Source organism: Oryctolagus cuniculus, chromosome 7 (assembly GCF_051225735.1).
Source record: "Oryctolagus cuniculus isolate XC-2025 breed Fujian yellow rabbit chromosome 7, ASM5122573v1, whole genome shotgun sequence".
Lineage (NCBI taxonomy): Eukaryota > Metazoa > Chordata > Mammalia > Lagomorpha > Leporidae > Oryctolagus > Oryctolagus cuniculus.
In genome coordinates, this window is record NC_142873.1 from 90,359,382 (window position 1) to 90,381,043 (window position 21,662).

The window sequence follows — 21,662 nt, forward strand, 5'->3', positions numbered from 1 at the left end:
GGAGCGGCACACCGCCGGCCGGCTTTCTCGGGGGCTGCACGGGTGTTCCTTCAGCTAGATGTTCCCCTTAGATGTTCCTGGTGCATGCCGTCTCTCTCCTCCTTTATAGTCCTCCTCCGCCAATCCTAACTTGGCTGCCCACACGCCGAGTACGCTGCTCTCCTCCAATCAATAGCAAGTCCTACAGTTTATTAGTTGAACTGGAGGCAGCTGTGCGGAAGCTGTTTACTTCTCTCCCAGCGCCATATTGTGGGAGAGCAGATGCATAGAATAAGTCTTAATTCCAGTAACTCAGTCTAGTCCGGTTGCTCCCCACACATAGTATATTTGCTCTAGTTAAACAAGCTAGGGAAGTGGGTGTTTGACCTCATAGTTAACACATACGTTAGGATGCTCAGGTCTCACATTGGAGTACCACATCTAAGGACCTGATTTCAATCTTGGGCTCCAGCTCCCGATCCCACCTTCCTGCTAATGCAGGTCCTGGGAGGCAGCAGTGGTGGCCCTGGTAGTTAATGGCTCCTGCAGCTGGATCCTTGCTATCCATGTGGGAGACCTGAACTGAGTTCCCCATTCCCGGGTCCACCCCAGCTCAGTCCTTGTGGGCATTTGAGAATGAACCAATAGAAGGGAGATCTTCCTGTTTCTCTCTCAGCCTCTCAAATGATTAAAAATATGCTTAATTGACAAAATGTAAAAGGCAGCATGAGAGGTAACATTCACCCTCAGCTATAACTGCATCATCAGTGCAACTTCTGCTGCCTCTCAGGAAAAAAGCTTCTATGTTGTGGTGTTAAGGGTACAATTGGAAAAACCTTGACCTACAAAATGCTGCCACCCTCAGACCCACTCCATGTTGTTCACCTTGGTAAATAATTCATTCAACAAACATACTGTGTAGATATTGAGTGCCTGACTGTAGGAATACAAAGATAGATAAACAGTGTCTGCTGTCAAGAAGCTCACACTCCGAGGAAGGAGGAAAACATTAAAACAAAAAGCCACCTATACGGAGCCTTTTGTATCAGCACTCACAACTGTAAGAGATAGGAATGCTTATCCCTTTAACGGATGAGAAAACTGAAATCAGAAAGATTAAAAGAATGTATTGTCACGCACGGGAGAGTGACAGAAGCAGGATTACCACCCGGGGCTCAGGCATGCCAAAACCTAGGCTTCTCCTTCCATGGGGGGCGATGCAGCCCGCAGGTTGTTAAATCTACAACGGGAAGTAAGCACATTTCAACACTGACTAGAATTTAAAATGCAAATCACTTATACGAGAAGGAAAAACATCCACAGAAACTCACCGATTAAATCATTAAAGTCATTATCATCATAATACCACCTTACACAACCATTATTATTACACACCACTCGTTTTCCCTGTCTTTTCTCACAACAATTCTGTGAGGTAGGAAGGGCGGATGGCATTATTTCCATTTCACAGAAGCAGAAGTAAATCTCTGGGCTACCAGTAGAAGGTAACCTGGTAAGTAGGGATGAAATTTACTGGCCGAAGGAAAAGGAACCTGTCATGTAGTCGTGGTGCTGTCCCCAACCAGCTGTGAGAGGTTAGAGACATCAAGAAACTTTTTAAAGCCATGGTTTGCTCATCGGTAAAAGTAGAGAGTCCACGGCTTTCACCCTTAAGCCCAATAAATGACATTTATTTCAAAGTTATAATAAACGATGCATTTACTGCTCACTGTAAGTCTTATAAGAGCCCTACATATAAAATAATGAAACCTAGTGGGGGAGGGGAGGGCCTTCATTTCTAATGTGATAAATCTTCAGTTTGTCAAAAACCTCTCCTCACTCTCCATGGTTCAGTGAGGAATAGAATCCACTTCGATTCCAGAACATTTTACTATTTCATGCTGCTTGTTAAGATTAAACTAGAAGGCAGCTTCCTGATTTCCTGGATATAGAGCTTGGTTATGTGAACAATTTCACTTGTAATCTACCCTAGTTTAATTTGATCCACCTGATTGGGAGGTAGATGGGTAGTCCCTGCAAGTTAGAAGCTGTGAACCCAAATGTAAATCCAAGAACCTATGGATGGAAGAACACCGGAGAAAAATCTACATATGTATATATGTGTGTATATATGTATGTATGTATGTATGTATGTATAATGAGAAACATAGAGAAGGGATAGCACTATGTGAACGCACTACAGACCTTCCAGGCACAAGGAGAGAAGGGGAGGATGCATCTCCAGCGCACACTACCAAATTGGCAGAGCAGCAACATATCTTGGTGTTAGGGATTTTTAGTCTCCAAGTATCTGTAGAAACTTTCATTCCTTCGAAAGCAAAACACTGACAATTTCTTGACCGGCCTTGCTGATAATTTCATTTCCCAGAAGGCAGAGTAAGCATTAAGGGGAACTCCTGCTCAGGACCCAATTCTGACAGAAACCAGTAGGTAAAATGGAAATGATTGGAACCTTGGGGAAAAGCAACCATGCGCTCTTAGAGTTTGATTTAAGCAGTGTTCTGCCTATGCAAACACAAATGATTCTAATGAGCAAGAAAATGGTGAGGAAACTAAAGAAACCAGTGTGCTGCTCAGGGACTCACTGACAGGCTCTGAATTTAAAACAGCATGTGCAAAAGATGGTAAAAGGGGACAGATAATCAAGTACAAATATATGAAGGTAGCATAGACCCATAAAAATTTCAGCAAGACTGAAGCACAGAATGAGCTGGGGCTTGTGAAAGATACTGTTCAAGAGAACTCAAAATGCTTTTCCTTCGCATGGAATGAGGAGGGAGATCAATAAAGAAATAGGCCCATTTTCGTGAAGTTGAAGACATAAAATTCATTCATGAAAAAGCGAAAGCAAAGCGTCTGTACTCTTTTATGTTTCTTCCCTGTTGGCTCATTCATATCTCTGCTCACATGTCATGTCTGCAGAGAGAACCTCAGCCATTCTTTCTAAAATAGTTCTCATGGGTATTATCTAACCCTGAGACTTTTCGTTCTTCCAATCACTGACTTTCACTATTTTACATTCTTCGATATTTTCTTTTTTCTCTATTGCAATGTAAGCCCCCTAAGTGCAGGGAATTTGGTTTATTCACTATTGTATCTCTACAACCTTCATGTGCCAAGTGCTACTATTGAATAAGCACATGTCCAAGAATGAACTGAGGACAATTAGACTTTGGCTAAAAATTGAAAGAAAAAATAGATAATGGCATTATAATGTAGATAACATGTATTGAGCACCTAGTGTTACACTAAGTATTTATATGCAGTCAGTCGCTCATTTAATAATCACAGCAATACTATAAAGCATGCTTTCTTATCAGGTAGAATAATTTGCCCAAGATCAAATATTACGGTGTATGGATTCAGAATTGGAGCCAATATGGTAAGTACACAGTCTGAGTACTTCACCTACATGCTATACTGGGACTACATGGCTACTCTCGGTGCCAATATGTCTCTTGACTCAATGAAATATTAGCAGAGGAGGCTTTCTAACTGAGAATATGGAATATTTAGGTAACTACCTTTAAAAAGTGGGGGATGAAGAGAAACAAAGGGGAAGAATACCCATGTTTAAAAAAATGGTAATTTTAACACATTTAGATTCAAGAAACTGATGTAATTTGTGGGAAATTATAGATTATACTTATGAATGATTGCTTTATGAGTACTTTTAAAAGTGGTTATTAGGAAAGTATAAATTCAGTCCAATCTCATATATGCTTTTCTGTAAAAGTTAATAAACCAGTATGTCAGGGCAAAAGATATGGCTATCTAGGTTCTAGCAAACCATTTAATAAAGTATTTCTTTCTATTCTTGTGAACCAGATGGAGAGATACAGATTTAGGGATAGTCTGTGTTTTACAACTGGTGGTATGATCAGAGCCATGGCAACGTTAATAATTTGTTTTATCATGGAGAATGGTTTTTCAAGTGGACACCATAAGCCTTGAGCTCTGGCCTTATCTGATGTGAACACAGTTATCGGTGATTGAGATAAAGCTATCAGGAATGCCCATCAGGAAGCAGGTTCCAGGAGATAGGGAAGGTGAATACATTTGGTTACAAAATCAGGTTCTAAAAGTTCTTAACAACTAAAAGATGAACAAATCTAACATTATGTAATCTGGTTGAAATAATTGTGAGATCTTGCTTGGAGACCAGAACTCCAACTGCCTAAATTTGGTTTGAGGGATATGTGACTTAACAACAGTACCCACTGGGACAAAATAGGAGCTTACTTGGCAGGGAATCAATGGTATAATATGGTTACAAAAACACACACAGAGAGAAGAAGTATTTTAGGTTGCATTAAAGGATTTAGAATGTGCATAGAATAATGGAGCACATGATCAAACCCTATTTCGAGTTGTTTAGATTTCCATGCTCAGTTCTGAGAGTAATATTCTAAGGAAGTTATAATGGAAATACTATAAAACTTCTAAGATTTAAGCACCTAAATGGTGAGGGCACTTAAAATTATTTCATAAGAGAAAAGACTAGAATAATTGGGAATTTTTAGCTTGAAGATTTGCATTGCTGGTAATATCAGAATAGTATAATAGGATAATTTTAATGATTATTCCACATTTATTATTTGCTAAACACTATGCTGATCATTTTACACTCATTAATGCTGGCAACAACCCAAAGAAGTGGGTTCTAGGTTATTTTTATATTATAGATTAGAAAATTAAGGCTGAGAGAGATTAATATGTCCAAAGCAATAAAAGCTGGCTAGTGATAATGCTTCCATGTGAACCTGGGTCAGTCTTATTTTGTGCCTGCTCACTTACTCTCTACAGATATTCTTCACTAGGTAGAAACTGTATTATATTATGTATGTACTTATATGTTTGTATGTGATGATAAAATTATGTTAAATAACAAAATCAAAATAATACATGGTACAAAGATTAAAAATACATAAATATCAAAATGTTGAGTTGTATTTGGGTGCTAGGAATATTGCTATTTTCTTCTTTCACCTACTTTCTTTTTAAAGATTTATTTATTTACTTGAATGTCAGAGCTACAGTGAGAGAGAGAGATCTTCCATCTGCTAAAAAGAAAAACAAAAACACCCTGAATAACTTCAATATCAAGGGCTGTGCCAGTCTAAAGCGAAGAGCCAGAAGCTTCATCTAGATTTCCCATATTAACAGGGAACTGGATCAGAAGTGGAGTAGCTGGAATCGGCACCCATGTGGGATGCTGACCCCCCAGGCAGCATCTTTACCCTCTACACCACAGCGCTGGCCCCATACTACATCTATCAATATTAGAAAAGTCCCACCTACATTCTTTTATTTAAAAAAAAAATTATTATGTGAAATAGGGGTTAGCTTTCTTCTGAAAGACTCAAAGATGTTGAATTAAGATTCTTTAAGGTATCACAAGACATTTTTCAGTTTAAACACAGATTCACTTGCAGAATTTTTCAGAGGCAATAAGTTGATAGAAGAAAAAGTGTGCTTCCTGTTTCTAAGATGCTAATTCAAATCTGGACACATTAACATTTAATTATTTTATGTAGCCAAAATTATAATTTGAAAGATCCAGAATGTTAGAGATATGAACCAGGAAAAAATAAGCCAAGGACAAGGCAGTGGGTTAATATATTGCTTCATATCAGAGCCTTTCAGTCTATTTAAGAGGCCTCATTTTATAAATAATAAGTCTTAATAAAATTTTTGTTTAATAAATATATATATCTAGAACAGGAAAAATAGTCCATGGACAGTATTTAGTTTTTGTACCAGTCTTTTTACAAAGTATGCATGAACAGCAAAGACTGGATTGAAAGATGTCCTACTCATTTGTTTACTTAAGTCTCAGAGTACTTCTGTGCTGATACCTGAGCAGAGTAGGTGGTCCCTCCAGGAAGCGTCATTTGGGCATGAACTCCTCTCACACATTTGACATCTCTGCCTCCATTCCAAGTTTATATAAGCATCCAGCTTTCTTTCTTTTCTTTTTTTTTAAACTAAGACTTCAATTAACTAAACGGAAAACACCACGAAACCAGGACATATAACTGTTTTTGATCTCTCCTTTCTAAAATATTTCAGAACCCACATTATACAATGCTTGACATAATAGACATAAAACAAATATGCATTGAATTAATCAGTTTGGCAGATCCAATCTGCAAGTTTTTCCTTTAGAGTAGCTAAATATGGTCAGAAGGACTGCCTTGGATTTCAAGGATAGAATACAGCAATTCATTTCTAAGAATTGCCTTCATGTTTTATCCTTTTCGAGAGTCATACCTTCCTATCTGTGGGTAGATTCAAAGATCCACCACTTCAGTATTAGAGATATCTTTTATTTAAAACAAGGAAAGCCTTCCAGGGTATAAAGTAGTTGCCAATATTTATCAAATGAAAATACATAAATTGGACTTATAATATCGAGGCTCAGATAGAATTTGAGACAATGATGTCTCCTTTCTCAAGGTGAACTTGACATTAACTTTCACTTGTGGTCCTTGTAGCAGCATGAATAGGGCCAGGCCACAAGATAAGTACTCAAGAAGTCAGTGTCTCTGCCGGTATTTTCTACATTTTTCACATAGTTGGCAGCAATCATGATAGGGATATCCTAGTGCTGACACCAATCCATCAGCTCACAGTGAACAAATAGGCTTCATTTGTTCTTGCTATTATACATGGCACCCATATGACATTTTAGTAGCTTCTCAGGAGACAGGTGTATCATACCAACAATAGACATAAAATTTCAACAACAAAATCATTGAAATATGTCATCAGTGTGAACGGATCTTCATTTTCCTTCACAAAAGTATAATTAAATTTATTCAAAAATAATTTTGATAGTCGACGGCACAGTAAGAAATATTGGACAAAACACTGAGGCAGGAATTTTGGGGGAAGTGGTCACATGACCATTAATAATAAGAAAGCAACATGTGTCCATTATTCATGAGATGAACTCGGGAACAAATTCAAAATACCAATTTTATGACATACATGCCTATAGATTCTGACTCAATAGATATGGTCTGGGGATAAAAATTTGTAATTTAAAAAATACCACCCAAAATTCAGAGGCACCATCAGGCTTAGGAACGTTGGACATACTAGAGATAAGTAGGTAACACAGAACAGAACTTGCTTTCAAAAAAAGCTCACATTCTATTGGGTTTGCTAGCATATGAATGCTTTTATTAGAATGAGCAGAAGTGGAAGGTTATTGGGATACTTCAAGTAAGAAGGATATAGGCTAAACTAAGACAGTAATAGTGGGAACAGAGAGAAGAGCAAACACTTGAAACATAGTTTAGGGGTGGCACTGTGGCGTAGTGGGTAAAGCCACCGCCTGCAGTGCCAGCATCCCGGATGGGTGCTGGGCCGTGCCCTGGCTGCTCCACTTCCCATCCAGCTCTCTGCTATGGCCTGGGAAAACAGTAGAAGATGGTCCAAATCCTTGGGCCCCTGCACCCACGTGGGAGAACTGGAAAAAGTTCCTGGCTTCGGATCAGCGCAGCTCCAGCCATTGAGGCCATTTGGGGAATGAACCTGCGGATGAAAGACCTCTCCCCCACCCCCACCCCCGCCCCCATCTCTCCTTCTCTGTGTAACTCTGACCTTCAAATAAATAAATAAAAATTTTTAAAAAGGTAGTTTATAGGTAGACCTGACAGGGCTTGATAATTAACTAGTTGTGAATAAGGAGATGATATATAATTTACTGGGTTTGTTAGCTAGGGCTGCCATAAGAAATATCTCTGACTATGTGGCTTAAACAGCAGAAATGTGTTTTTTCAGTTTCAAAGAGCAGAAGTCCAAGATTAAGGTGTCAGCAGGTTGCTTATTCTCAGATTTTGCTCTTTGGCTTGTACCTGGCTGCCTCCTCCCTATGTGTTCACTTGGTCTGTTTCTTGGTGTGTCTGTGTCCTCATCAGGACTCACCCCAATGACCTCATTTAATCTTAGTACCTTGTATCTGAGTACTGTGATGTTTTGAGGTACTGGGGTTATAAGACACCAACAAATGAATTTGGGGAAAAACAATTCAGCCCATACCACCTAAGTAGAAAGTGAATTAAAAATCCATCAGCTAGGCACCAACCATATACCCAATGCTTGGTACATTCTTCCCATAAATTTCAGTTCCCTTCTTTTCCATTGAGGCCATGTGAAAGCTCAAGTAGAAAGTAACTGGAAAATAATATTGCAGGCAGGGAGGGTTTCCTCGATAGACTCCCTCTAGATGCCAGATGTTCAACTGTCAAAATACTGGTGATGTTGTAAACCTTGCCATAGATATAATTTTTGGCAGTGTTCTTATGTTGAATTGGTTCCAACATAAATCAGGGAGGTGGTACATTGTGGTCAAGGCAGGAGTTTAAAAGGACTCACCCAGGAGCTCTTACTAAATCCCTTCTCTTGTAATAGAAAAAGTATTAAAGGTATTATTAATTCATTGCCTTATATGACTATCAGCATGCAAGGAAACCACCTCAGAATTTAATTTTCTTCGTGTAAGGGTAGTTATCAGGACCATTTTTGTTGTAAGTTACACCACTCAACTCAAATAAGCTTCAGCAAAGGCAATTTACTGGTTCATGGATCCCTAGAAGTTTAATAACTGGAATTAAGGCTCCAAATCAGCCTTCCCTGGGATCTATCAACGAATGTATTCCACCTATGCCTAAGAGTCTATTCCATAATTTCAGTTAAAAAAAATTACAGAGACAGACTATGATTAGCTTAGCTTTGATTAAGGGCCCACTATAGAAGCTATCAGGGGTTTGGACTCAAGTAAGAGCACAGCTCCTTTCTAAAATATTTTCAGAACCCAAATGTAGAGGTATTTGAAAGTCCTTGAGCTTTTGGGTAAAAATACGCTGCACAAATAAAGGAGATCCTAATAATTTTGTACTATATCATTTTGAGCATTTAATGACATGATTTCTATCTGTAAAAATATTAAAGCTTAAACAAATTGTATATATTAATCATCATGTCAGTATTTTAATTTAATATAATATTTATATTGTTTATTTAAGCTAAATAAAAAATACATATTCTTATTTCTACTATTTTTAAATCCATTTTTTTGCTTGGTAGTTAAATGTGTTTATCACAGTCCATTTCAGTGTAATTAGATTTAGTTTACAGATTAAACTTAACTATTTTACTATTAATTTTACCCCTAAGAAGAATTTGCATGTTATTTATGATGAAATCAAATACTAAAATAACTTTTCAGATATAGTTTTATGTACAACAGAAATTAAGAACAAAAATCAGAAAGAAGACAAAAAAGGATGAAAGAATTCTGGTATTTGAAACCTTTATGAATCTGGCTCTGTTTTTCATCTTTTTAAAGTTAATTTTCGATCATCTGTCCTGTTTTCCAAGTGTGCTTGTGATTTCTGATTGTGGGCTTACATTCATGGAATTTTATCTGTGAGAATTCATAGAGTGATGAGATAAAGTTGGACTCTCCAGAGTAGATTTTCTTCTGATTCAAAAGGCACTAATCAGGACCAGTGTAAAATAAATTCATATCTTACAGTTATTAGACCACTGAGATCAAGTGAATTCTTGCTGGAAACACAGTAATGTAGGTTTATGATCATGGATTTTCAAAGGAGAATTTTGTTTTCCTTTTTTGTCATGCATTTAAGACACAGTTTTCCTTGCACTCCTCTGTAGGATGAGTTTATTTACAAGTTAACCAGGTATATGAATAAAAGTATGCCCACTTGGGATCCAGCACTAAGCCCCAGACTTTGTTACTTTTCCCTACTCCATCAGACACAGGAAACCTGAAATTCATGTTCCCTTCATTCAATAAATGTCCTTAAGGTGAAAGTTGTTTCAATTCTCAACAACCCATCATGAGAAAAATTATATTATCCTCTAAATGTAGAAAAGAAACTTGGTAAAATTTAAGATTCATTAAAGACCCAAAGCAGATTAAATATAAAAGGGAAACTTCTTCACTTGATAAAGAGCCTACAGTGTAATGGTGAAATGTCCAAAATATTTTCTTTTAAAAATCAGGCAAAGACAAAGCTATCCAGTATCACTATTTCTATACAATATTAGATTAATGGTCTAGGTGGTGCCACATGTGAGAAAGAAAACTAAAGAATTAACACTACAAAGGGAAAAATAAAACTGACATTACTTGTAGAAGATATGATTGCTTATATAAGAAATCTAACAGAAAATACTGATAAATTATTAAACTAATAGGAAAGCTTAGAAGTTTTGTTGGACAAAAATATAAAAATTAATTATAGTTCTAAGTACAGGAACAAACATTAGAAAGCATCGCTTAAAAATAAATCAAGGGCAGGAAATCGGCAGAGCAGTTAGAATGCTGCTTGGGATGCAGTATGTGAGTTTGGCTCCTGCTCTGCTTCTGATTTTAGCTTCCTGATGCTAATGTGTATCCTGGGAGGCAGCAGGTGGCTCAAGTACTTGGGTCTCTGCCACCCACATGAGACCTGGATTGAGTTCCAGTCTCCAGGCTCCAGGCTTTGGCCTAGCCCGGCTTTGATATAGACAATTGGGGGCTAAAACAGTGAATGGGAGATTCTCTCTCTCTCTCTTAAATATATATAAAGATATTTTAAAAATTTTAGTATCAAATATATAACTTTGAAATATTATATGTAGAAGTATTTAAGGAGAGCTCTAACAAATTTATGTAGGAAATAAAACCTTTTCAAAAAACATTATAGGGGGCCGGCACCGCGGCTCACTAGGCTAATCCTCTGCCTTGCGGCGCCGGCACACCGGGTTCTAGTCCCGGTCGGGACGCCGGATTCTGTCCTGGTTGCCCCTCTTCCAGGCCAGCTCTCTGCTGTGGCCAGGGAGTGCAGTGGAGGATGGCCCAGGTCCTTGGGCCCTGCCCCCCACGGGAGACCAGGAGAAGCACCTGGCTCCTGGCTTCAGATCAGCACAGTGCGCCGGCCGCAGCACGCCAGCCATGGCGGCCATTGGAGGGTGAACCAACAGCAAAAGGAAGACCTTTCTCTCTGTCTCTCTCTCTCACTGTCCACTCTGCCTGTCAAAAAAATAAAAATAAAAAAATAAAAAAAAATTAAAAAAAAAAAACCACACACACACACATTATAGGGGCTGGTGCTGTGGAGTAGCAAGTAAAGCTGCGGTCTGCAGTGCCAGCATCCCATATGGCCGCTGGTTCGAGTCCCGGCTGCTCCACTTTCAATCTAGCTCTCTGCTGTGGCCTGGGGAAGCATAAGAGATGGATCAAGTCCTCGGGCCACTGCACCCACATGGGAGAGCAGGAGGAAGCTCCTGGCTCCTGTCTTCAGACTGGTGCAGCTCCAGCTGTTGTGGCCAACTGGGGAGTGAACCAGTGGATGGAAGACCTTTCTCTCTCTGCCTCTCCTCTCTGTGTGTAACTCTGCCTTTCAAATAATTAAATAAATCTTAACAAAATAAAGAATAGTCATATGGGGTAGGCACTGTGGCACAGCAAGTTAAGCTACCATGTGGGGTGCTCACATGCCATGTCAGAGTGCATGGTTTGAGTCCTGAATATTCTGCACTTCCTCGGAGGCGGCGAATGATGGCCCAAGAACACAGTTCTTGCCACACGTGAGGGAGATCTGATAGAATCTGTGGCTCCTGGCTTTGACCAGAAATGCCTTTTTTATTTATCTAATGTTCTGATACCAAACAGAATAAGGCATATTTGAACCAATGTAAAATGTAGTAAATCATTTCACAAGCCAACTTAGGATGTTGTTTAGAAAATCAGGAAGGTAAAGCAAAATGGGCCAGTCAATCATCAAGAAAGATATCCCACCTTCCAAGAGAATGGCCACTAACAGATAACAAATTCAACTCACAGCTTTAAAAGCAGGGCTTTAAAAACAAACAAAACCCAACATGATCCAGTGGTGGTAATCAGCACACGAAGTGAACTCCCTCTTGTAAAATCCCATCAATTGTTTTTTGCTAATTAAGATGAATATTATTCCTGTGAAATGAACCAAAAAGTTGTATGAAACTGGAAATCCCATAAGAGATCTATAATCTACAAGAGTAATTGGATGCAATTCTAACTGAAGGAACAGGAGAGGACTATTTTTATCTTTACTTTTTCAAAATCTTAAAAGTAATCAACCTGTTGGCCAATCAACAATGCTTTTATATTACTATCATCTGACCTAAAAATTGACTTTTTTAAAGCTAGAGAACAGTTGTGGAATTTTAAAAGTTAGATGACAAAATGGCTATTGACTATAATTGACTACAATATGGAACTTTCATCATAAATGTAATAAGGTAGCAATTTTTTATTAATATCCTCAGAAATAAAGTATATTTTGTTGTTGACTGAAGATTAGAGGCTGTGATTATTCACTGAAATTTGCATTAAGTACATTTGTTCATTAAGTACAGCCAAAATCATAGATGAAAGGGGAGATCTATTTTGTTGGAGTATAGATTAATTATATTGCAAGATTAACTTTATCTAAATAGTTAGCATTTATCATTATCTCAGAAAAAAATGAAATGCTGAAGTATTCTCTTTTAAAGTTCATTTGTATCAGACACATATCAATAAAATACATATTTACATTTCAGTTCAGTTCACATGGTAATTCAGAACTTTGACTCTTTTCTCAAATTTGCATGCTTCTAGATCAGAAAAGAATCATTTGAATGTGATGTTTTATTTATCCAATAATTTGTTGCATTGCCCCAGATCTTGGTTTTAGACTGGTGGTTAATTTTGTATTTTCTTTCTAAAATGCCGTGATATGTTAGCTGTCCTAAATATTTTATAAAGTGGATGCAAATCAGGAAATTATGGAATGCTATGGATCAGAGGGTTAAGCCACAACTTGGGACACTGGCATTCCATAATGGAGAGCCAGTTCAAGTACTGGATGCTCTGCTTCCAAACCAGCTTCCTGCTAATGTACCTGGGAAGGCAGCAGATGATGGTCCCAATATTTGGACCCATGTGGGAGACCTGGGTGGAGTTCTGTGCTCCTGGTTCCTGCCTGGCTCAACCCTGGCTATTACCAGCATTTAGGGGTGAACCAGTGGATGGAAGATATCGCTATTTCACTGTCTCTCTCTGTCACTCAGCCCTTCAAATAAATAAATAAACATATTTTTAAAAGACAATTATTTGACTCTCCAGTATATTATAATAGCAATTTGGCAATATAAATCTATTAAATACACATTTCCATACACAAATTAGTATGAATTTGTCTCTCTAGTCTCTGACTCACAGTAAAGTCAGAAAATTCAGATTAAATTTTTAGGTAACTTTAAAAAATAGTAATATGGTGTGGATATTACCCTTATTGCACAATATAATTCGGATGAGACTGTCAACCATATTTGGAAAAGGCTTTCATTTAAGTGACATTTACAAATGAATGAATTTTACCCCTTTAATCACTGAAAGCTTTTTCATTCTTGAGAGCTTGTTTGGAGGTTCTAGCAGGGGAGCGCAGCTACTCATATACCCTTGACCGAAGACCAGTCCTCCTCTAGCGGGGAAGGTCAACCGAGTGCGCAGCTTCGGGAGGGACGCACATGGAGTGGTGAGGGAGGAAGGGGACACCCGCCTAGCCAGCCAGATCAGCCGAATCAACCCTGGCGATCAATGGGGTGACAGATGTCGCAGCCAGCTCGCCCTCATATCCATTCTTTTTCATTCTAAGGACAGCACATACCACAATATTTTCTTAAGCTAAGTATAGTAAGTTTAAGGATATATCATTTTATTGTAAAATTCAAGGGATATAGATTTTCTTCAAAAAACCTTTCAATATAACTGATTTAATAGATCATGAATTTTATTTTAATTTTGTTATTAATTTTTTAAATTTTTAATTTATTTGACAGGTAGAGTTATAGACAGTGGGAGAGAGAGACAGAGAGAAAAGTCTTCCTTCCGTTGGTTCACTCCCCAAATGGCCACTATAGAAGGTGCTGCGCCAATCCGAAGCCAGGAGCCAGGTGCTTCTCCTGGTCTCCCACGGGGTGCAGGGCCCAAGCACTTGGGCCATCTTCCACTGCCCTCCCAGGCCACAGCAGAGAGCTGGACTGGAAGAGGAGCAACCCGGACTAGAACCCGGTGCCCATATGGGATGCCAGCGCCGCAGGTAGAGGATTAACCAAGTGAGCCAGCCCCAAATTATTAATTTAAAAATTCTTTCTTTGAAATGCAGAGAAACTGACACACACAGAACAAGAGAGAGAAAGTTCTCTTCTGCTGGTTCACTCTCACTGGCCTAGGACGACATGACTAGACTGAAGCCAAAGTGTGGGAGCCGGGAACTCAATCCACGTGTTTCATGCCGGCTGCAGGAACCCAATTACTTGAGCCATCACTGCTGCATCACAGGGTCTGCACTGGCAGGCAGCTGGGGTCAGGAGCAAGAGACTCCAGTATGAATGTGGCTATCTTAAATGTATATTAACAGCTATGCCGAAGGCTCACCCAGACCAGATTTTTAAACTCAAGTGTATGATGTATCTCACCCCAAACCATACTTTGATTCTTACTCCTGATAAATAGCTGAGAATAGCTTCTAGCTCCATGTATTCCTCTCTCCTGTTGGCTTTTTATAGCATTCCTTCTATTTGTGGCTGAACAGAGAAATGATTCTGTTATAACTTTATGTAAACCAAGAATAGAAGTGAGGACTTGGGAAGCAGTAATATGAATAGTATTAGATGCAAACTAAAGTTCTCCCCCCAACCCAAATTCTTCTGAAATTAACTGGCTTAGTTCCAGATGGCTAATATTTCATGACAGTGAGGCATAACTACTATATATGATTGATGCTGTTTTCACCTTATAATAAGTTACTCTTGAGGAGAATCTTTTAATCTCAAAAATATTCTAACAGTTATCTTATTTATTATGATTACTTTTAATAAATGACATTAAATTTATTGTTTTAGGTTAAAGCAATTCTTTTTTTCAACTTTTATTTGATAAATATAAATTTCGAAAGTACAACTTTTGGATTATAGCAGCTTTTCCCTCCATAACTTCCCTCCCACCCACAACCATCCCATCTCTCACTCCCTCTCCCATCCCATTCTTCGTTAAGATTCATTTTCACTTATCTTTACACACAGAAGATCAACTTAGTATATACTAAGTAAAGATTTCAACAGTTTGTACCCACACAGATACACAAAGTATAAAGTACAGTTTGAGTACTAGTTTTACCGTTAATTCACATAGTACAACACACTAAGGACAGAAATCCTACATGGGGAGTAAGTGCACAGTGATTAAAGCACTTCCTATTCTAAGATTTCTTTATATTTGCCTGGCTTTCTATTATACTTTATTTCTTTTTAGCCTTGGATTTTAAAATAATTCTTCACATTAAAATTACAAAGATGATATAGGTTGCAAATGGATAAATTATACAGTAGATTTTCAAAGGAAATTTTATTATTATTGAATAGTTTGATCTATTGACTTAAAACATTATTTTATTATTTTATTTTATTTTTTCAACTTTTATTTGATAAATATAAATTTCCAAAGTACAACTTTAAGATTATAGCAGTTTTCCCCCCATAACTACCCTCCCACCCACAACCATCCCATCTCCCATTCCCTCTCCCATCCCCTTCTTCATCAAGATTCATTTTAAATTATCTTTACATACAGAAGATCAATTTAGTATATACTAAGTAAATATTTCAATAGTTTGCACCCACACAGAAACACAAAGTATAAAGTATTGTTTGATTACTAGTTATACCGTTAATTCACGTAGTACAACACATTAAGGAAAGAGATCCTACATGGGGAGTAAGTGCACAGTGACTCCTGTTGTTGATTTAACAATTGACACTCTTGTTTATGATGTCAGTAATCACCCGAGGCTCCTGTAATGAGCCGCCAAGGCTATGGAAGCCTCTTGAGTTTGCCAACTCCGATCATATTTAGACAAGGCCATAGTCAAAGTGGAAGTTCTCTCCTCCCTTCAGAGAAAGGTACTTCCTTCTTTGATGGCCCATTCTTTCTGCTGGGATCTCACTCACAGAGATCTTTCATTTAGGTAAATTTTTTCTTTTTTGTCACAGTGTCTTGGCTTTCCATGCCTGAAATGCTCTCATGGGCTTTTTAGCCAGATCCGAATGCCTTAAGGGCTGATTCTGAGGCCAGAGTACTGTTAAAACATTATTTTAAAAGTCTCACCTTGATAGAACTTTTCCTAGCTAGGCCTTTTCTTCTTGTGAAAAAAATTAATTAAATGCCAAATTCCTACATACTGAAATTCATTGTGAAACTGTAGATTTTTAATTTTTTGTTCTAAAATTATTTGATTTTCCACACATATGCTTCAATTTCAGGAGCACTGATTATCAGAGAAGAATTAATAAAAGCAATAGCTTTATCCTCACTTTATACCCTTTATTTATTCACTTACATTTCTGCTTCCCTCTGAGATTAGGTAGACAATGTTTTCTTACTTGTGTGAGGTCATTTTGGTTATGTAGTTGACATAAAGAGATATTTTCCAGTTTTATATACACATTTCACATTTATTTTCTAATAAATGTACTCTTTTGAATGGCTTTTCAGATAATGCTTTTTTGAATATAATGAATATAAAAATATTTACTGCAGAAAATTCAGAATATGAAGGAAGAAGGATAGTAAACTACTCTCATTCCCATTCTTCTGTGTACCTTTTATGAGCCTTTTTTTTTCTCAGTTCACCATATAATATCAGTTGTCTCTGTCTATACACCGGTATAGAACATACAATGTAATTTTGTGATCTACTTTTTCACCTACATGACGCTTTCTGATGATTGGTTTATTTCAAAGTGTTTTTTTTTTTTTTTTTTTCAGGCACGAGAAATTCTTTCATTTTATAGGGATACCCAAGAACCACTGGGAACCACTGGTGGAGTGTGGGGGAGGGAAGTGTTGGGGGGGGAACTTCATAAAACACAGTAATAACTTGCTGGGAAATATCATTTTACACTGACCTTTCCTATTCAATAAGATTAATTTTTATTATTATTTGGCCTGTAAAGAGGTTATGAACAAGACTAAAACTACATATTACTTTTTATGTCATGACAACAAAACTATGTATTTAAACAAAATCATACAGTAGCTAGCTTGCCTAGGAGAAGTTATAATGTATGCTTTTAGAAAATAAACATTTTTAAAATCACAGATGCTGCAAAGCCCTGGTCAAACATAAGTTACAATCAGTTTTTATGTAACAGTAAAAATTCCAAAGAACTCTTACTCACCCACTCTCAATATGCATTGCAGAAATGCTTTCTCAGTCTGCTCATAGAATATAAACTACATTTGTGTCTTTATCTGTGTATATTTTAAAGTGAATTACCCCAGCAAACAAAATGTCGAATATGCTATGTTCAACTGCAATCCAACATAGAAAGCAAAACCTTATATTCCCTTTGAAGAGCCTGTAGCATACTTGGTGTGAACTTTAGGAGGCTCATAGAATTTGTAATGCAGCATCCATTTATTTGTAAAAGTATAAGCTACCTTATAATTACCAGATCATTCAATACTTTTAGTAAATGATATTCCACTTTCACTATAACAATTCAGTTTTTCTTGTTTGTGCTTGGTACTATCAAATATAGAAAGATTCTTTACTTACCATTCAGGGAAAGATGAAATTTATCATTGTGCCATAAACACCCTAGAAAACAAAGAAAATATTATTATTTACTATACTTTCATCCACAGGGATCCTAACTGCCAACTGTAATGCATCACAGCAAAACAAAAATGAAGGAAATCTATTGCAGAAAACACAAATCAGTGTTCTAAGAATTCTGGAACATGTATTACACGCCTTTAGACAGAGTTACCTTAAACAAGTGTTAGGATAAGTACTTTCGAATACAGAATAAAACACTTTAGTTTCCACAAAACAAATGTTATAGGATTAAGAGAAAATTGTTAATTTGTTTATTCACTCTGCCCTTTAACTCCTTTGAAATTTTCATGGATACGTATGGTACACTAAACATAAACTTTAAGGGAGAATTAGGGGTAGTCCGCTTTCCTGAAGTCGACATTAATGACCAATATATCCATTTACATGTTAATAAATTTCCTGTCTAGAATTTTGAACTTAAAATCAGATGTAGGAGCTGAGAAACAAAATTAATAGACAAACTCCTATTTTTCCATAATAAGAAACTATTCATTTTCTTGTTGCTTCCTGTTGATGAACTACAAAGTTTCACTTACATCACATGATAAGGATTGGAACAAAATTTTATGTTGAAAGGGTATTTGTTCTTGAACCTATTATGTTCTTTAAAAAGTTTTAATTAACATTTACTTTCATTTTTAGCAATTAATAGAAAATCGTTCTTTGTGTCAATAGTTCTACTATAAAGGAAAATGTCAGGATGCATGAAAATGTGCTTTTCCCTCATTCTGATAATTAGTATTACTAAACATTGGTTCTTTTCTGCTCCTTTATGTTGTTTTAATTCTCTTCAGGTATAATGTAGAGAAAAACATAGCAAGTTCATATCCCTTTGTCAAAGCTATATAATGGTTAAGGAAATTAATTTAAAAAACTTTTTATTTTTTATTTGAAGGGTAGATAAAGAACTTGCATCTGAGGCCTATTCCCCAAATTCCTGGACCAGTCTCAGGTCGAAGCTGGGGAGCCTGGAACTCAACCCAACCCATGTCTCCCACATGGGTAACTGTATGAGCCAACTAGCTGGTGTCCCAATCAGCATTTCAATTGCTAGACCAAACACCTGCCCCAGGAAATTTAATAGGTAACTAATACTGAAGTTCACTAATTTTTAAAAGATTTTTTGCTGTGATGTAGTGGGCTAAACTTCTGCCTGTGGCTCCAGCATCCCACATGGGCACCAGTACGTGTCCTGGCTGCTCCTCTTCTGATCTAGCTCTCTGCTATGGCCTGGGAAAGCTGTGGGAGATGCCCCAAGTGCTTGAGCCCCTGAATTTGCATGAGACACCCCAAAGAAGAAACTCTGGCTTTGGATCAGCCCAGCTCTAGCCCTTGCGGCCATTTGGTGAGTGAACTAAAAGATGGAAGACCTTTCTCTGTGTCTCTCCCTCTCTGTGACTGTATGTCTACCTCTCAAATAAATAAATAAAAAGATTTTTTGCTGAAAAATAGAATTTGTAGGGTATCCTACTTAGATTTCCACATAGAAAATATTTTATTGTTTAGACACTTGTACTTTAGACATTTGGATATTAAATATCAACATCTGAAATTCCTTGATGATTCCCGAGTTCTCCTTATGAATGCAATTTTTAGGGGAAATTATTGTTTTTATTTAATCAGATATTAATAATTCACATCAAAATTTTGTGTCTACTGAATGATTAATGCAAACTATTAATGGAAACATTTTAAACTTAGAAATATTTTATTGTATGTTATACTTATTCCTAAAGAATTATTAATAGAACTTTTCATATTACAACTCGTAGTTAGTTTCTAAAATGCTAAAAGAAAAATCAAAGTATTTTTAAGCACCAGCTCCTGAAGAGGGCAGCACGTTCTAGATATTATTGAATTCTAAACTCAACTGTGACAGCTTTGGCTTTAGTACATTTTTTCAAGAGCTAGAAGGGGGAAAATGTGTTTTTTCCTATAGATGTCTGCTCCCATGATACAATAAACCAGCAGAAATTCTAGGCATTTGCAGACCAAGGTCAAAACTGAATTTGATTATTAAAAGAGAACATTCAAATTAGATACCTACAGCAATGTATTTAGGAAAGGAACAACAAATTACTAGGAAGGAGACTTTCCATGAGGAATGTGTTTTATCTTAGTACTGTAGATAACTTTTCCTATTGACAGTGCATTGACTGTCAAAACTATTAAAGGGGTTACATTTAATTATCTCATTTCTTGCACGTTTCATCTCAATTGCTATGGCAACTTCCATTTGCTTCAGCAGCAATGCACACTTTAATCGGATGTTTCCTCCTTATTTCTCTGTGAACCAAAACGATGTAGTCAAATTTACAACCAAGTCCTGATGAATCTGATAACACCTCTTACAATTTAATGTGCAACTTGCCTCCACCCACAGATATAAAATATTTTCAGAGAGGATTATTGGACAAGTATAACACTTAACAAGAATATCTGTTTGGACCATCCTACTTCATTGATTTATTTTGTATAGTTACTTTTTGCTATTTTTTCCCACTAATCCTTTCTTAGAAGCTTTTTATCAATTTGAAACTCACTCTAGCCAGGCACTAGTGCAGGTCACCTGACCTCAGTAAGAAAGTGGGTGAGTAAAGGAATCCTCCAGTGTTCAAATGTCAACCCTCCTCAACAAGTCTATTGAATTATTTACCTTTTATCTGAACATACTTTGGTTTGGCACATCAAAGAGCCTTTTTCTATTTCTTGAATACAGGTAAGAGAAGGAAGGAAAATAATTAAAGACAAGGCAAAATCTGATCCAGGAGGAAAACTGTAGAATATCGAAATTAAGTGGAGGGCCACGCATGAAGAAAATTTGGTCAAGCTTCAGTAACATAACAATCTTAATGAGAAGTGAAATCATAATGTGTTAAATAGTTGATGTCACTTGGATGAATATTAATCATCTACCTTGCTTGCAAAAGATTAGAAAAACTTTTGTAGGCACATAAGGAATATTCACACTGTCTTCGATTCTAATTTAAAGTGTTGGCTATTTATATTTTCATAAATGTTTTGAATTTTGCAAATAGTAACTATTTTAATTTGATTCTGTATAATAAAAATTTTTAAAACTGTAATTAAGAGTTAAGTGATCTAAGATCTTCCTAATAAATTTTAGTGGATGCTAACATTTGTATTTAGATAGTAAACATTTTATCCTACAGTTGAGATAGTCCTCTAGTGAAGTTTTTACATCTATAGCTGACAGTAATATTTCAACATGTTTTTTTCAGTCATCAATAAGCAATGCCTAGTAAAATTTTCATTAATGGAGGCAACCAGAAAGATGCTTTCTATAGCTGAGTTTACCAATCTGAAGTTTCAAGAGCAATTTCTAGATTGTATCATATATTACACATGTTTAATACAGCAACCAAAACTTAAACATGAAAAAGACTATTTAAAATACAGGTTTTGGGTGGGTGTTGTGGTGCAGGGGCTTAAACCACTGCTTGGGATCAAGTCCTGCCTCTGATTCTGATTCAGCTTCCAGCTGATTCACCTTGGAGGCAGCAGATGATGGCCCAGGTATTGAGATTCCTGCCACCCATGTGGGAAATCTCAATAAAGTTCCTGAATACTGGCTTTGAATGGGCCAACCACAGTTCTCTCTCTCTCTCTACTCCCCATCTCCAGTCACTCTGCCTTTCAAATAAATAAACTTAAAAATAAACAAAATACAAATCACATATTTTTAATTGAGCTCAATATTAGCATCCAATGTTCAAAAAGTGGTTTTTAAATAACTTCTCATTAAGAATAAAGTTTGGAATCCATATAACGTTAGGAGTAGGTGAAGGAGTAAGAGAGGCTTAATTAGACAGAGAAACCTAGGACCTGGTCTGTAGCATAGCGAGTTAAGCTGCCACCTGGGACACGAGCACCCCTTATGAGTACCAGCTCAAGTCCTGGCTGCTGTACTTCCAA

The 21,662-nt window shown here is 37.0% G+C and overlaps 1 protein-coding gene and 1 pseudogene across 2 annotated transcripts in view; both read right to left on the minus strand.

Moving 5' to 3' along the window:
* The window catches only part of ADGRL2 (adhesion G protein-coupled receptor L2), a 689,746-nt gene that overhangs the window by 219,567 nt on the left and 448,517 nt on the right, over nucleotides 1–21,662 (minus strand). For both annotated transcript variants that reach the window (XM_089337145.1, XM_089337146.1), the window contains one exon: nucleotides 17,664–17,705. The gene's annotated coding sequence lies outside the window, so the exon portion shown is untranslated. The remainder of the gene's footprint in view (nucleotides 1–17,663; nucleotides 17,706–21,662) is intronic.
* LOC149125648 (small ribosomal subunit protein eS24-like) overlaps nucleotides 1,510–21,662 on the minus strand; it is a 38,175-nt pseudogene continuing 18,022 nt past the window's right edge.